The 18636-nt window shown below is 41.8% G+C and overlaps 1 pseudogene; it reads right to left on the reverse strand.

Annotated features, from left to right (window-relative positions):
• Positions 1 to 893: 893 nt before the first annotated feature.
• Positions 894 to 5055, reverse strand: LOC146772497 (uncharacterized; annotated as a pseudogene).
• Positions 5056 to 18636: the final 13581 nt, after the last annotated feature.

Here is an 18636-nt window from a genome sequence, read left to right on the forward strand (position 1 = left end):
TATCTTATTGTTACAACATTACGATCAACTGCCTTGTGGAATAGCACTGACCCCAGGTGCCAGCACATATGGCAGACGAAAAACAGGTATAGGGTTTTAATGCTTGGATCATTGGACAGAGATGTTTAATAACCCTCATGTGTTGCACACGAGCCTCACCTCGGCCGCCCCATCTATTAGGTTGTGAGGGGTACTCACTAGTGGAATTTGCTTCACCATGCTGTCCATATGCATTATTCTCCATACAGGGTTCTACTCTGTGGAAAAGCATCCAAATGTAGGTAAAACTGAAGTAAGACTTCCTAAAGTATCAAGGTATGAAGACCTGAGCTTATGGTTAAGACCTCAACACTGTAAATGGCTCGGGTTTAGACTGTGCCGCTATGCGGATCACAGGATAAGACTTCACTGTGATACAGAACTCAGGCTGAGACCTCATCACTCTAGATGACTCAGGTTCAACCTCATCGGAATACAGAACTCGGGTTAAGATTTCAACACTCTAGATCAGGGATACTCATAGTACGGCCCGCGGGCCGCCAGCGGCCCGGCAAGCCTTCCTTGGCGGCCTGCGGACCTTGCAGACATCGTGCCGGTTGCAGCAGCGTGGAGCTATGGGGGCCGGGCCGGGTGATTCTTTTAAAAGCCATTCACTTGTTAATAAGGCTTTGTTGTATTTCACCTCTTCTTAGCGCCCCTGCATCTCCCCTCTGAATGAGTGGAGATGCAGGGGCGCTAAGAAGAGGTGAAGTACAACAAAGCCTCATTAACAAGTAAATGGTCTTTAAAAGACCTGTGAAGTACTTGGGTGCGGCGGCTGTGTGCGCTCTGTCCACTCTGTGCCCGGCCCCGCCTCCCCTCTCATCGTGCCTGGCTCTGCCTGGGAATGAATGTCATCTGAAGTTTCTCAGCTCTCGCATAGTGCGTTCAAGGGCAGGTACCTCCAACTCTGTGAGCAGAGCCCTTAGCTCACCCTCTGCCTTGCGGATGGCTGTTGCGAGGTCACTTGGGGCCTACCTGCTGAGCTCCTTGTCGCTGTGTATGAGGCTGAGCAGATCAAACACCACGAAGAAAGCACTGAACACTACGGTTGTGCTCCCCGCTATTCTGGCTAGAAGGCGGCCACTGTTCAATACCTGGACGGTTTTAACTAATTTGGAGAGATGGAGGCCGGCCTGACTGACTCCGAAGCACATGTTCCCAAAATCCGTGTTTACAGTCTCGGCCAAATCTCTGATTTCCTCCGCCAGCTGGTTGGCAGCCGTCATGTGTTCTTTGATTCTCTCCAGCCCCCTTTCACACTCCTTCAAGAGCCCCTCCACTTCGTCTTTGTCTATTTTGCTGTTGATCGCATCCACCACACTTGCCCCTGCAGAGGTGACTCCCCCTGCGGTGGAGAGGCCGAGTCCTACAGCAGCTGCCCCGAGGGATGCCTCCCCTGTGAAAGGTGCAAGGACCAGCCCCCCCCCCCAATGCCAGCAGTCCCCCAGAAACACCCGCGAAGCTCCCGATGGAGACAGAGGGAGAGAGAGAGATAGAGAGAGGGAAGGAAGGAGACGGAGAGAGGGAGAGGGAAGGAGACGGAGAGAGAGAGGGAGAGTGATAGAGAGAAGGAGAGAGCGAGAGAGAGGGAGAGAGACAGAGGGAGGGAGGGAGACAGAGGGAGGGAGGGAGACAGAGAGAGGGAGGGAGACAGAGTGATAGATAGATAGATAGATAGATAGATAGATAGATAGATAGATAGATAGATAGATAGATAGATAGATAGATAGATAGATAGATAGATAGATAGATAGATAGATAGATAGATAGATAGATAGATAGATAGATAGATAGATAGATAGATAGATAGATAGATAGATAGATAGATAGATAGATAGATAGATAGATAGATAGATAGATAGATAGATAGATAGATAGATAGATAGATAGATAGATAGATAGATAGATAGATAGATAGATAGATAGATAGATAGATAGATAGATAGATAGATAGATAGATAGATAGATAGATAGATAGATAGATAGATAGATATGTGTGAATGCCTTGTCTGGTTGCTCATTGGACAAAGGCGTCCGCTGCAGGGGCCTGTGTTCAACCTCATGGTCATAGTTTTTTTGGGGGTCTAGCCCCGCCCCCTCCCCCACTGGCCCCGCCCCCACCGGTGCGGCCCTCAGCCAGAAACCACACTGTAAATTTGGCCCCGGAGAGAAAGTTAGTGAGTACCCCTGCTCTAGATGAATCAAGTTTAGACTTCATCTGGAAACAGAACTCAGGTTAAGGATTCAACACTCTAGATGACTCAGGTTTAAGCTTCATCTGGATACAGAACTCGGGTTAAGACTTCAACACTCCAGATGACTCAGGTTTAGACTTTATCTGGAAACAGAACTCAGGTTAAGGCTTCAACACTCTAGATGGCTCAGGTCTAAGCTTCATCTGGATACAGAACTCAGGTTAAGACTTCAACACTCCTGGTGACTCAGGTTTAGACTACATCTGGAAACATAGCTCAGGTTAAGACATCAACACTCTAGATGGCTCAGGTTTAAGGTTCATCTGGATACAGAACTCAGGTTAAGACTTCAACACTCTAGATGACTCAGGTTTAGACTTCATCTGGGAACAGAACTCAGGTTAAGACTTCAACACTCTAAACAACTATGGTTTAGACTTCATCTGGAAACAGAACTCAGGTTAAGACCTCAACACTCTAAACGACTCAGGTTTAGACTTCCTCTGGCATCAGAACTCAGATTAAGACCTCCACACTCTAGATTGCTCAGGTTTAGACTTCATCTGGAAACAGAACTCAGGTTAAGACTTCAAAACTCTAGACGACTCAGGTCTAGACTTCATCTGGAAACAGAACTCAGGTTAAGACTTCAAAACTCTAGATGACTCAGGTTTAGACGTCATCTGGAAACAGAACTCAGGTTAAGACTTCAACACTATAGATGACTCAGGTTTAGACTTCATCTGGAAACAGAACTCAGGTTAAGACTTCAACACTCCAGGTGACTCAGGTTTAGACTACATCTGGAAACATAGCTCAGGTTAAGACATCAACACTCTAGATGGCTCAGGTTTAAGGTTCATCTGGATACAGAACTCAGGTTAAGACTTCAACACTCTAGATGACTCAGGTTTAGACTTCATCTGGGAACAGAACTCAGGTTAAGACTTCAACACTCTAAACAACTCAGGCTTAGACTTCATCTGGAAACAGAACTCAGGTTGAGACCTCAACACTCTAAACGACTCAGGTTTAGACTTCCTCTGGCATCAGAACTCAGATTAAGACCTCCACACTCTAGATTGCTCAGGTTAAGACTTCATCTGGAAACAGAACTCAGGTTAAGACTTCAAAACTCTAGACAACTCAGGTTTAGACTTCATCTGGAAACAGAACTCAGGTTAAGACTTCAACACTATAGATGACTCAGGTTTAGACTTCATCTGGAAACAGAACTCAGGTTAAGACTTCAAAACTCTAGATGACTCAGGTTTAGACGTCATCTGGAAACAGAACTCAAGTTAAGACTTCAACACTATAGATGACTCAGGTTTAGACTTCATCTGGAAACAGAACTCAGGTTAAGACTTCAACACTCTAGATGATTCCGGTTTAGACATCATCTGGAAACAGGACTCAGGTATTACTCAGGTTTAGGCTTTACCATTATCTAGATAACAGGTTATAGACTCACTGTTACAAACAAACTCAGGTTTACATTTCACCACTATACAGAACTCAGGTTGAGCTACAACTACTACAGAAAACTCAGTTTAAGGTCTCAGTAATATACACAACTCGGATTAAAGCTTTAGCAGCATACATAACTTAGGTTAAGACTTCATTGTTACACAGAACTCAAGTTAAGGCTTTACCACTATAGGTAATGCAGGTTTAGACTCCACTAACTCAAATTAAAACATCATCAATATAAACCACCCTGCACAAGACTTCACCAATGTACAGAACTCAGGGTAAGACTTTACTTCACTATAGTTAATTGAAGCCTAAATCCCACCACTATACACTATGGGGGGCTCAAATTCAGACTTCACTGCTACACCTAACTCATTGCTGCACAGAACTCAGATTAAGACTTTACCACTATAGCTAATTCAAGCCTAGTTCTCACCACTATACAGAACTAAAGTTAAGACGTCACCATTATACACAACTCAGGTTAGAACTTTAAGTTAAGACTTCATCACTATACAAAACTCAAGTGAGCACTTTACCACAATACGGAACTCAAGGTAAGACTTCACCACTATAAAGCACTCCAGTTAGTGTTGCACCCTGTTACAGAACTCAGATTAAGACTTTACCCCTATGAAAACCTCAGGTTGGGATTTTACCACCATACAGAGCACAAATTAAGACTTCACTATTATACGAAGTTCAGGTTAATACTTCACCACTGTGGAGAACTCAGATTAAGACTTTACCACAAAAATATAACTCAAGTTAAGACTTCACCAATATACATAGCTTGGGTTGAGACTTCGCCACTTAACAGAACTTAGGTTAAGAATTTGCCACGATAGATAATTCAGATCTAGCCCGTACTACTAAACTTAAATCAAGTTAAGAGTTTCTCAGTATATTGAACTCAGTTTAAAACCTCACTACTACAAAGAACTTAGAATAAGACTTCACCACTGTGTAGAACTAAGGTGAAGAATTCTACCAATACACATAAACCACATTAAGACTTCATCGCTACACGGAACTGAGGTTACGACTGCAACAATATATATAACTCAGGTAAATACTTCAACAAGACACAGATCTCAAGTTAAGACTTAAATACTATACATAATTCAGGTTCAGACCTCAAGACTATACAGACCTCTGGTTAAGACTTTACCATTGTACACACTTTGACAGACAGTATCACCCTTGCGCCTTCATCTCTTCCATTGAGGTGCCAGACTTCAATGGCTTTCCAAGGGTTTTCCATTGTATCTTTGTCCGCTCTTGTAAGTTGTACTATTCTGAGGCATGCTTTGGTTTCCTCTTGTAACACCACTGCAACCATAACTCCTGTTCACCAAAAGAGCACTGAGGTGACTTCCAGCTGCATGCCAACCCATACCAAACAATAAATTCAATGAAATGGAAGAAATACGGCTAGTGGAATCTCAAAACTTTATATTTAGTTGATAAAGGAGTGGGGTTGCGTGCCCTATGGCGCTGTCGGAGCCGGACTGGAAAAAGGTCTGTGAGGCAGTGAAGACCGTATCACCTACCACAAGATTCAAGCTAACCCTACTGGGGTAACAATGGTCCCTGCAGCCCCTGCGGTGCCGGGGTTCCCGAGTTCCAGCAGACTCCTCTGGCACTGTGCAAGTGCAGCAGACCCCTGGGCTGAAAGGTCCTGGTGGATCCGGAGCGTGGGGAGCCCCGTCCATGTACTTTGCAGGGGGGGCCCCTCAAGTTTCGTTACGCCACTGACTGACCCATCTTAATTACCTACACCAAACATATGTGACGCCAAGTAAACTGACCCGAATTGACCCGGCCAGGTCGGTGGCGTGCGGAAAATGTGGGCTCATTGCAGCGGACTTTCTGCACTGGACCTGGGTATGCCCCGCCACGTCAAGCTGCCCAGCATATTAAACAGACAAGACGAGATGTTAAGGTGGATGAAGGCCAGGAGAAGTGGGGTGGGATGATTAACATAATCGAGGAACACCCTGATGACCGTGTGCCCAGTGCAGCCACAGATGAGAGTGGGCACACCGAATAGTGCTCTGCATAGACCAGGCACGAAGGAACAGAAAAAGATAGGGACATGTGAGACCGCCTGTCAATGTATAACCACTATGCCGCATAATTATGTGTACTACCAACATAGCTGCAAGCACAATGTTTATGACTACATTGAGTTTCCATTACCCCAACTCATAATTAGGCCTATAGTAGGTCACAAGGTCCTGCTCCACGTTTACCACATATGTCTACTTTTGCTCAGGGCTTTTGGAATGATGTGATTCTGTTGCTTTGGCATTTTATGCATAATTGTGGTTTTACCACATTTACCACATAATTAACCATCTGCTGGACATTTTGCAGAGTTCACCAAAATAATTGGTTCAAAAAAGACTAAAATAGGTGCCACAACACGCCGCTCATGGACCGCCCCTCCATTCAGAACCTATGCAGTTTTTGATTCTTGTATGAATGCAAAGAAAACCTCTAGATCCAGGAGAGTCGCTTAATGCACTAAAATCTGACAGCATTGCATTCTGGGACTTGTAGTTCTGGCTATTACAACGGGGAAAACAAAAGTACAAGTCTCAGGATGCAAAGAAAAAGCTTGGACTGGATCATCTAGTCACTCATGAACCTCGGGGACCCGTCAGGGTTGTGAGTCATCTGAAAACCCGAAATAAAACTGCCTAGTGTGTCTGGATTCCCTAACAGGAAACCACAAGAAACTGACACAGAAGGCAGAAGGAAAGGTGTGTGCTGCGACCGTAATACTTTAAAGTTGGAAGCCAACAAGTGAACTATGGATGGAGTAGAAGCCGAGATGAACAGTGGTCCTCGGTGTGTTAGCATAATGTGGCCCATTGCACCAACGCTTTCTCTCTTGTTTGGTAGCTCAGTGGCGCAATGCACTTACTGCAGGAGGCTGTGATTGAGTGTATGGTCACCGGTTCGAATTGAGGTAGTTCCATGCAACTTTTTATCCATCTCCTAATCGATGATGACAATATATATCTATTATCGGTGTCACAGAACTCTTCTGATGGTGAACAGCTATGTACAAATGCACTATGCTGTAACCCTGAGTTGCACAAACAACAGGAGGAAGGGTGGTGTCCTCCTTATGGAGCAAAGAAAGTGGACATTGAAGTGTGCAGAAGTGGGAGTAGTGTCCTCATGTACATCAGTGGCGCCCAGGCTGACACTGCATGGTTACAGATTGATTATTGCTAGTGACCCCCCCCAGCAGGTGGTGCCTAGGTGGCCTCAGTAAAGAAAAGGCAGTGATGCCATCCCATACATTAACTGAATGTACATCAAACAAAGTGTGATGCTCACTCCCTCATCACAGACACTGCTTGCTGTCCTGAACTTTTCACTTGCATACCATTCGTTTCAGGAGTGTTTGTCTAAGTATTACAAGGGAAGCAAACCAAGACTACAGCATCCAGAATGCAATGGGGTAACACTCAGAAACCTATGATGGGAAGCTGCGTCTGTAATGAAATGGAGTAAGGTAGTTACCATAGCAATGTGGGGGAGTCCTGGTGAGCTGGGAGGGCAGTAGAAACATCCCACCCCCAGAGGCTGACTTTCAGTATGGAGACACAAGAGCAGTGACATGTGTTGAAGCCAGAGATGCTAAATCGGTGAAATATTCCCTTTAGCACTTCCCTTTCTTAATTATGCCCAGTGGTCGCAGTGGGCGGGATCTGAGGGGCACGATGTGCCCACACTTTTTTAATTTAAGTAAAACCGTTCCCCTACTGTTTTGTGAAAGGACCACCGTTCCTGGACAGTTAATTCCGAGAGATGAAATACTTCAGCTGAAGTGTAAGGCAGGGAGTCTCCTGTGCTGTGAAACCAAGGGAGGGGCAGACGGCTAAACAAGCCTTCCTGCCAGGGTGCCTGCTGCCTGAAAGAAATGCAAATGTGTGCAACTGGTTAATCTGCAAATATAAAGGGAGCTTGGAAGCCGGCACTGGCTTTAATTGATGGAATCACTTGAAGCTTCCTGATGACACAGATGCATTCTTCTTGAGGGTATTATAAGGTACTTACTAGCTGAGGTGTGAAGTGGGCACATTAAAAGGACAGTTATAAAAAAAATTGCACTGTGTACAGTTTGGGTTAAACTAAAGGGTTATAGTTGAGGACAAGGGGGTTAAAGATTTGGGGTTGAGGGTATTGGGTTAATGGGTGGGGTAAAAGGTTAACCTCTGTGATTACAATTGTTTAGTATCATTGTTGGAAATGTGTTTAATTGTGTTTGAAGATTATTACAGTTCATTTTAGTCTATACGTTCAAAATGAAAAATAGAATCTTATTTTTCTTTTAATTTCAAGTTTGCTTTTCACACTAACATTGCATTTAGTTATTTCAATGGAATACACTACAATTTCATAGTTATGCTACCGTGCATTAAAAAAATAACAAAAAATCATGTAAAACAATGAAATTAGGTTACATTTTGAGTTTTAAAGTTAAAGTAAAGTTAAGAAGTTGTGGTTTAAAAATGGAGACTGGCCCATTATGGGGACAGTCTGAATAGATGACTGGAAGGTCCATGGATATCAGGATGGTATGACAGGAGAGCAAAGGAAGGATTAAAGGGGCCGTTTGTTTTGATAGGGAAAGAGGGTTTCAGTATGTAATTTATAAGAAAAATACCGCGTTTGTGATGGCGAATAACAACGCTACCTATTTGTGAGTCCATCTCATGTCTTTTTCATACATACACCTCCCTACAATTCCTGTTTTTTATTTATTATTTCCTTAGTTTTGACCCAAAAGGTATCAGAGTGCTTTACATGAGCCCCAGTTGCGTTAACCAAGCACACATTCATTTTTATTGGGCACGGGAAGATTAAGTGATTTGCCCAGAATCACAGGCTATTGAGCGTCATTGCCGAGACTCAAACCCGGTTGCCCAGATTTGAGATTGACAGCCCTAGCCATTAGGCTACGTCTTCTCCCCATTTACGAAGGATCTTATGAATCTCTTCTTCATCCCTTTCCCAATGTTTTCCTATCGTTTGTGTCCTCTTTCTTTGTCTCTTTTCTGCCTGTCTCTCTCCTGCTCGGGATCATAATTGACATTTTTGTTGTGCACATTGTGCTGCCAGGGATTTCTTTCCAGTGTGTACTATTACTACAGAGTGAAAGTTGAGGAGAGCCATTTTGCATAACCTTTTGAGGAGGTAATGCATGGCCAACTTCAATTTGACTATGAGTCATGTTGAGTGCTGCATGGTAACAGAGGTAGAATTTTGTGTGGACAGTTGAAGTAGGTTGAAGTATGAATACACCTTGACTTGTATGAACTGCTGAGGTGAAACACTTAGGCAACCATGTGGCTTGCAGCTGGGTTGTGACCATGAAGGCTCTAAGGGCTGTGAGTGGTGCCTATTGTAGCTGAAGGGTCAAGTTCAGGTATACCATGGTGTGGATATGCAGGTGAGACAGCAACCCTTAGACACTGTGTCTTACAGCCATATTCTGTGTGTGTTATTTGCAGCACTTTTCAATAGCTAAAAGAAATGATTGACATCCAATCCGATTGATCAAAAAATTGTTGGGTGATCTTTTCACAAGAGCATTTCCAGGACAGCAGATAATTACTGCACAGGTTCTGGGTAATAGATCAGTTTATTATCAGCAATGCATAGTCAATGTTTAGACGTGAAGATTTAGCAATACATAGTCAATGTTTAGACGTGAAGATTCAGAAATGCATAGTCAATGTTTAGATGTGAAGATTTAGCAATCCATAGTCAATGTTTAGACGTGAAGATTTAGAAATGCATAGTCAATGTTTAGACGTGAAGATTTAGCAATCCATAGTCAATGTTTAGACGTGAAGATTTAGCAATACATAGTCAATGTTTAGACGTGAAGATTTAGAAATGCATAGTCAATGTTTAGACGTGAAGATTTAGAAATGCATAGTCAATGTTTAGACGTGAAGATTTAGAAATGCATAGTCAATGTTTAGACGTGAAGATTTAGCAATGCATAGTCAATGATTAGACGTGAAGATTTAGCAATGCATAGTCAATGATTAGACGTGAAGATTTAGAAATGCATAGTCAATGTTTAGACGTGAAGATTTAGAAATGCATAGTCAATGTTTAGACGTGAAGATTTAGCAATGCATAGCCAATGATTAGACGTGAAGATTTAGCAATGCATATTCAATGTTTAGACGTGAAGATTTAGCAATGCATAGTCAATGTTTAGACGTGAAGATTTAGCAACGCATAGTCAATGTTTAGACGTGAAGATTTATATGCGAAGCTGTTAGAGGTTTACGTATGTCATTAATAGATTCACACTGGATATGCTACTGAAGTTGTCTTCCTTGTATACATAAACAACGTTAAAATTGATTTAAAATGACCAGTCCAGAACAGAAAACAGCAGCATTTCAAGGGTTAAACCGATAATTCACTCTCCTCGAATAGACCTTAATGTTGACCCGTCAAAGTTTTTTTCTTTGTCCTAATGCTGTCAGTCTGTATGCCTTGCACTTGAGTGTAGAAACAGAGAAAGGGCATTTTGACTGCTTAGTTTGCGCCCCCCCTCTGTAAATGATACAAATCTGGGCGAGAGGGTGGCTTTAGTCACTTAAAAATTCACCACTGACAAATGCCATGAAATGAGTTTGAATCCAAGCATGCCATGATCCAAGGCAGACTCAGTCATCCATTCTCCAGATGTTGGTAAATTGTGTGATACTAACATCTGTTATTTACAATGCTTAGAAACAGCAGAAACGTGAAAGTAAAGTACTATATAAAAAAATTGGTATTATTTTAGTGCTACTTGCTTTGAACTGATGGTCCAGGTCATGCCTTTTGCTGAACACTACCTCTTCCCTACTATATAGCTGAATTAACTTTGTTCTAGCAAAGAGCCCCTGAAGAATTCTCAATTGTAGGGAACCAGAAGCCGACATGGGATTCCAACATCATCTGCAGTGTCTTACCTCACAGTTTGCACTCTATAGTATCCTCTGAATTGTGTGTCGAAAAGGATATTCTTTCGATCTACTGAATAATAAAGTACTAACACTTTTTTAGAGTGGCACACAAACATGAAAATTATATCCACTGAAATTCATTACATGGACTTTGACTCAGGGATATTCATTGTGGATATTAAGTAAACCTACATGGATTTTACTATTCAGGGGAATCGATGAAACCCAGACCTCATCAACAATAGTGTATTTTCAGATTACATTGCCCCAGACCATAGAGAAACTCACATGTAAAGGTCAGGAAAAGGATCTCAAGAACCTTAAGAAAAGTAGGTCTAGGAGACTTTTCATTAACCATTTGTATTCCTGCAAACCTTCAATGGGGTAAGGAAGGCATTTGTGGTTATTCTCAATCCACGACCATACAGATACCTTCCAGGACCTTATAAGATCAAGGAAGCGCTAAAGCTGGAGACCAACATAACCAACGGCGCCTTATATCAGGGAGAACCACACCCACTAGAAACCCATCGCCCATGCCTCTTCCTCCAACAAACACTTAAAGTCATGATCAATGCAAACCTTGGTGATTGTCCACTCCTCAAATTCCAACAGACAAAACTAAACAACTGACTAACTGACCAAACCACATGACTCAGTACCCAATAATGAAAAAACAAGTGCAAAGTCAAACAATTTCAATAATATTTATTGTCTATGTTAACAAAAACCAGACTGCATCAACACCAACGCCAAGCAGAACACACTAAGATGCACAACCTATATCACCTGCCAACAGGTAATCAACTTTCAACCTTTCTTTTTACTTTTTAAACTTCCTCAGCTTGCAGCCTAGCTTACCAAACAACCCTGCATGGAAATAACCTGCTTGAGCCAGGGACTATCCCCTCCTGTCTCAGACACGGCTTCTGGAATGCCCCAGCCGCTAATACTTAATTAAAAAACAACTACTTCTACTTCCAGAACGAAAGAGCGTGGAGGTTAAAAAGACTCCAACCAAGACTGCCACTGCTGAGGGCCACTATCTTCAACAGTTTGCCATTTTTTAAATGTTCTTTTATCACCACTGGACAGAAATCAAACTGCTGTCCTCTTAGAGGTGCCATTGTTATGAATTGCCATTTCTTTATCTGCTTATTTGCACAGCAAAGCTCACACATCTATGATCACAACAGTCAAAATCTGATGAGGAAACTTGTTAGATTATTTTGCAACTATGTAGTTATTAATCTTTTATTTGAATTTTTTAATGCCCTAGTATCCCGTTGCTTTTTAAAATTGAGTGGTTTTATTGTTCGCACATCGTGATGGTTTTAATGAACTATATACAATAAAGATGACTTACTTACTTACCCTCCTGTCTCTCTGTTTGAATGATACTCTCCTAACACTTTGCTTGCCTTCTTGCCTCTGACTTTACTCTGACCTTTCAAATGCCTGCCATCTTGATCTCTTGAAAATACTTCAGCAAGTTACCCATAGCCCACCTTACAAATCATAAACACTCCTTCTAAATACCCATTTCTGCAACACCAAAACCTTTCTAACTTATCTGCTCATCACGCTTCCATAAATTACAATGTCTCGTTCCCTTCTACCCTTTCTACTGCTCTATGTACTCACCCATTTTTCCGCTTCCATTAGCTCATTTCAATAATAATTATATCTAACTCTATTAACATAATATGTCGCCAGTTGAAAATGGAGGAAATTCTTCAGTGTCTTTAAACACAAGACTAACCCAAGAACCAACATATCTACAACAATAATTAATAACCACTAGATTAACAACTAACTTTGGGCTACTCCCCCATAAAACATTTCAATGCCTCATTAAGGGTAATAAACGCTACACAAATGCACTTACAATTACAACATTGGCGTACTAAAGAATCATCTACTGTGGTTGCAAGCTCTCAGCTGGAAGGTTTGGTTCTTGGCAACTCTGATGCCATCGTCAGGAAATGTTTACTGCTTACTTGGTTTTTGGGGCTGTGAGTAGGAGGTGCCTCTGAGGTCATTTTCAGTCTTGGTTTGGTAGTCCTTTGATCATGCATTAGTGGTTGGTTTTCACACTTTGTTCAGAGGACTTGTTCATGTCCTGTGCTGTCAGTTGGTGGGTGTGAAGGTTCATTATTTTTACAGCCACCAGACAGTGGTTTTGTGACATGCCAGGCAACAAATAACTCACAAAGAGGAGTAACTGTTTCATGATTATAGCTGTCAGACAAGATTCTATACAGCAAGAAGTAAAGTCAATAAAACACCTGTAGCTCTTTCTAATTTCATTGTTTGTAGATACAAAATATATCCATTGAAATATTATATTAAAAAAACATTGTACAATAATATCAGCAGAAACACTGCCAAAAAGTGAACAAAAACCTAGCACTACGGATGCAGTAAAAAATGTTTATGTGCTAAGAACATAGATATATATATATATATGTGGGCCATTCGTGCCAATAAGATGAGATTGCACTAACTTGCTTTTTAAAGTAGACACCTGGTCTTTTTATATAGTCACTCATGTGGCACCTATTGTAAATAGGCATGGGGTTTTTATTGAGTATAGATTGTATTTTTGGATGGAACTACTAGTTGATGTATTTTCCTATTTTATCCGTTTTATATCACTTGTCGTAATGGTATGTTTTTTAATATTTTAAATGTAAATGTCTTTTATGATTTTTGTTAAATTGAAATAAAGACTTATCGAATCGATATATATACATATATATGTGTGTGTGTGTGTGTGTGTGTGTGTGGGTGCGTGTCTGTGTGTGTGTTTTTTTTAAAGTGGCACAATTAAGATATTTCCAAAAACAGGCTGTTTCATCTTTTAACTTGAATCATTAAAAACGTTTTCTAGGGAGCACTGTTTTCTCTTAGAAGTTCTTAATTTTAGTAGTTTGTTCTAGCAGTTTTCTTGAAGATGGATCTATTACAATTAAAAGTTTATCAGTGGATGGATAGGCCAACTGTGCCCCCCCCCCCCCCCATGGTGACATTTGTCATTAATGCTGTTAACATTCTGATCTGTCTTTCCCTTTGATGAAATTTCAAGAGAGGGGGAAAAGGCTGCATTTCAACTTAAAGCTCAGGACTGGTCACCGGCTCTCCTCCCATCAGATCACGGTGGCCTGCAGTAGCCCCCATGACTTACACAGCACTTCTCCAAGTTCATATCTGGTGGTTCATAAGCTTTGAGTAAGAAAGATCCCTATCTGCTGGCAGGAACTAGAGCTGTACGGAGGGCCTTATCGCAGCCTTATCACGGAGCTGGTATCCGAGACACGCAACATGTCAGATCAACGCGGGCTGATCTCGGCTCAGCTGCCTCTAAATCAATATAGTAATCTGCTCATCATTTCTGTGGTTTTTTGCCGGATGCCGTTGTTGTGTTTGCTGGGAACAAGAGTTTGCTAAAGAGTTGGCAAAGACCATAAACATATTACTTGTAATGCGCACAAAATTACGTACGCTGACTGGAGTGATAGAGTTATTTTTTGGTACAGAAGGTGTTTCCCTTGGTTAGAAGTAATCACAACACATTTGTACGGTGTCCTGCAGGTCCTTCCTCACCGCGTCCGGCTTGGCCATTTATTTCATTGGGTATTTGTCCCAAGGGATTGGAGATAAAAGAACCAGTTTTTTGAAGCCCCGAAGACACCATTGGTTCCCTCCTTTACACTCTCCAGGTCCCTAGAGTTTACTCCTGCAGGCACAGAGGGGGCATAAGCAATGAGGAGAGGAAGAGAGAGGAAAATAGAGTGGTTGGAAGGAGGAGGCAGCGAAAGATCAGAGAGACTGGAGGAAGAGTGAGAGGGTGGAAGGAGAGACACTGAAGTTGGTTGGATGGAAAGAAAGAGAGAGAGAGAGGTAAAGAGGGGCAAAGTGTGCAGGAGGTGGAAAAGCCATGAAATGGAATAGACACAATGGCATTCTTTCATTACACTAACTCATTTGGTGCTATGCAGGGTTGGTTTGAGCATTTTTGCTAGTATTGGCTTTAGTTTCCAGTCTGTCCTTTTTTCTCCCTTCTTATCACAATGAATGAATGAATGAATTTAGGTATTTGTAGATCCTCAGAGAGTGTCCCGGTGCTGTGAGCAAAATGATGTGCAGCCCAAGAACAGGAGCCCTAATCCCTAAAGGAGAAGAGCAAAGTGTACAGTTGCCTTCTGAAGGCGACCTCAAGAGGAAACCTCCAAAGATGACATGGAAGCTTGTTCTATGATTTGTTTTCAAGGATCAAAATGCTTTGCCGCCCTCCCTCAAGCGCCTAATGCGGGGGGCAGCCAGAAGCGGCGCAGATGCAGAGCATAGCACCCTAGAGGGGCAATAGGACACAAATATCCTCACAGGGTAGCCTGGGCTTGCTTGAAACACTGCCCTATGAAGCAAGACAAGGGAATCAAATGAGACCGGTTTCCTGGTTTTTGCATCTTTTTTCTTTCTTTTATCTAAAATTAATTGTCCACTACATTATCTTTACTAACAGTTATCTTTTTATTTCCCAATGCATTTGGAAGTATCTGAAACATTTCTTCAGAAGAAATTTGTTTTAGACTTTGCCGAATTACTGGATGTCCATTCTGACAAGCTAGCCTTAAGGCTTTTCTTGAGTGGGTGCAGTCTGCCATTGATTACGAATTGACCAAACAGCTGTATATTTTCCATGAACGTCTGGCCACGACTGGAAGGTATTTTTAACCAAGAGAAACATATACACTTCATTTCAGTAATCACTCTGCTTCAGGCTGATCTAAGCCAAGATGTGCAGTGCTAATGACTCAGAAATGTTGGCTTGATTAGCTGGTCCAGATTTCAATATGACGCCGCCTTCTAATGGAATAAATTAAAGTATTTAAGAGCAGCCATGGCAGGCAAGTAACCTATCCAATCATTCTTTTTTTCCATTTAATTCTGGTGCTTGTAGTTGATGTTTTATTGTAAAGGCTGGACTACAAGAAATAGAAAACAAAGTAAAACAGAACTGGCTACTCACATTGTCATGGACTTGCTGCAACTCACTGTCAATCAATTTCCATGTAATAAAGTTTAAAGAAAACAAGTGAACATTTTTTTTATGTATTGTTATTTCTGTACTGCTACCCAAATCTATTTGTGGATGAAAGAACAGCTGTACACAGCAATCAGGGGTGACACGACAAATAAAGGCAACAATGGTGTTTGCAGTGGGACGAACGACTAAGAACATTAAATTAAATAGTCAATTTATGCTGTAGAGGAAAGAACCACCCTCCCAAACAGTGACACCTCTTTAAAATTCCTCAAACTCAAGGTGAAACAGCCTTAAGCATACTGTGGGGGGTTCTCCTAGTCTTCCCCCTCCTATATACAGTCATGTAGGGTGCAATAGGTGTAGTCTTCATACTAGTAAGAATGCTATCTATTACTTTAACAGAGAGTCATCTTAAGAAATTTGGGGGCCTCAGGAGAGAAATATTTGGGGGGGCCTGGTTGGAACTACTTTGAATTTTATAATCCATTTATTGCAAATTGAAGTCCTATGTTGCCTAACAATATTGAGTTATACATTAAAGGTTAAGATACACAAATAAAAGAAGTTAGCCAGAGAGAAAGTTCATTTTTCCAGGGGGTCTCTAAGAAGGTGGGAGCCCCGGGCAATTCCCCACTTTATCCATGCTTTAAAACATCTCTGCTTTAAAACAGCCAATGACTGAACAGGCTATTTAAATCAGAAAAGTAAAAATGTTGATCTAGTTTTTAGCATTGCATTAAACGCCCACAAGGATCAAAATTGGACCGCCTCCCATGCCAGCCTCGGAAGTTCTGGGAATGACCTGTACGGATAAAATACGAATGAGAACCCCAGCAGGTCTCAAATTTCAGAAAGACTATCAGATTGACCATGTTTCTTTCACCCCACTGACACACAATGGTTCTGATTCACAAATCGCATTTATAGGATATAAAATAGTACTACAGAATGCAAATCACAAACCCATGGCCGAAGGCCTCCGCCTCTCATACCTTTTATGAGCACAGATCTCTCCCATGCCCCACACACACAGGTATATAAATTAGTAGTAAATGTGGGCGGTACCCAAGCAGTGGTGGACAATTGGTGGATCTCTACTATTAAATGGGAGGTGTTTTGGAAAGTGTAAGGAGGGGCATATGGAAGGACATGCTAAAAGAGTATTATATATGAGTAAATATATGTATATATCTATATAAGTGTGTGAATTGCAATGGTCTTACACTTTTAGCAGTTTCACTGAAAATAGCAAAGGTTTATGTGGAATTATACATTGGGAAGGTAGTAAGATTTTAACTAAAGTTAAAAAAAGCATAGAAACAGTAGAAAGTCACTGATAAAGCACACCAACATAGATTTCAGATGTCATCAGTGATGTCATTTGTAATGTAATATTGAATTCTCATACATTTGCCGCCAACTCCTTTAACTCAGCACACCAAGGGGGGAAGGATTGGCCGCAGGTCTTGCTCCCGACCCATCGGCTCAATACCATTTTCCTTTTTGCAGGTAATGAATTCTGTAAGGGTTTAAGGTACCAACCTGTGATGGATCACTCACCAAATAGATGGAAGGCTGTGTCGTCACCCCAACTATCTCAGTGCCAGTTACTGAGTTGCCCCAATCAAGACTCCTTCCATCGAATTAGCCGGGGTCCACTACGTCAAGATACTTGCAGTTCAAGGCTACATGCGCCTGCCCTTCTTCATGTCACTGTGACACATAGGTGCAGTCACATCACACAAGGGCAGGTCCATGTTCTGACCAGACCACTTAAGCTACAATTTACAACCATGAGTGAACCCATGTACATATGTGGACTCTGTTCAAAGAGATTGTATTGAGCAGATCTTTGCCAGCTATGAAAGGTACTCTAAATAATTCTGGCTTCCATCTTGTTTTTAATCCTAGCCTTTTATTTTACAGATTGTGAGGAGGATACGGCACTCATGGGGCCGGATGTACAATTGGGCGGGTCGTATGTCAGTGATGTATTCGATCAGATGGATTCACAGAAATCCTGCCCAATTGCTATCCATGAGCAGGATTCATTCGGGGAGTCCTTGCGACCAGCTTTGAATGCAGAGATGGAGTCCCGGCAAGGACAGTAGCCCTCCAACTCTGAAATATCTTTCGCAATTGGTAGGCATTATGATCCACCCATTAAAGAGACAAGAATTGCGATCCAAAAATAGACATGCACATTGCAAAGGTATAATCGGGCGAAGCATGTTTGGTCCACCCGATGCCCACAGTCGTCACTCATGGATGATGTCTACAATACACAACATCCGGTTAATGAATGGTTATTGACTGCCCTTGTCAAATGCTGTCTACTTAATGCTTTGCAATTGCAGGAAAGGTCGCAAGACATTGATACATATCTTTGCAAATTGCAATTGAAGGGGTAAGGCCCTTTTTCAGCCCCTTTGCCTTGAAACTCACAAGGATTCAGGATGTGTGTAATTATGTTTTCAGGGTATCCCTTTGTTAAGCCTGTCGCTAGATGTAATAACAGTGGAGCTCTAAAGAGAAAACCTATATAGTGCATTGAGTTCCACTCTCCAGACACATTCTTTGTTTCTATACTAGGGTTTGAGGTTCATGCTCAGTTGCTGAAAAAAGTTGTAATAAGAACTTTGCTGTTGTTGTGACTCAACAACTGAGCATGATATATTGTTGACTACACACCAGTGCAGTAAAAGATTTGTCAGACCAAGGTACTCCTTCCTTGGCAGTTGATAAACTATTGGTTAACTACTAATAAATAAATGCATATAGGGGCATATACCATTCTGGAATCCTTCAGAATTTCTGTAGGTTAGTCAACACCCACCAATTTCTTTTAACATGAAGGGAAGTACTTTAACTAATA

Source organism: Triturus cristatus, chromosome 12 (assembly GCF_964204655.1).
Source record: "Triturus cristatus chromosome 12, aTriCri1.1, whole genome shotgun sequence".
Lineage (NCBI taxonomy): Eukaryota > Metazoa > Chordata > Amphibia > Caudata > Salamandridae > Triturus > Triturus cristatus.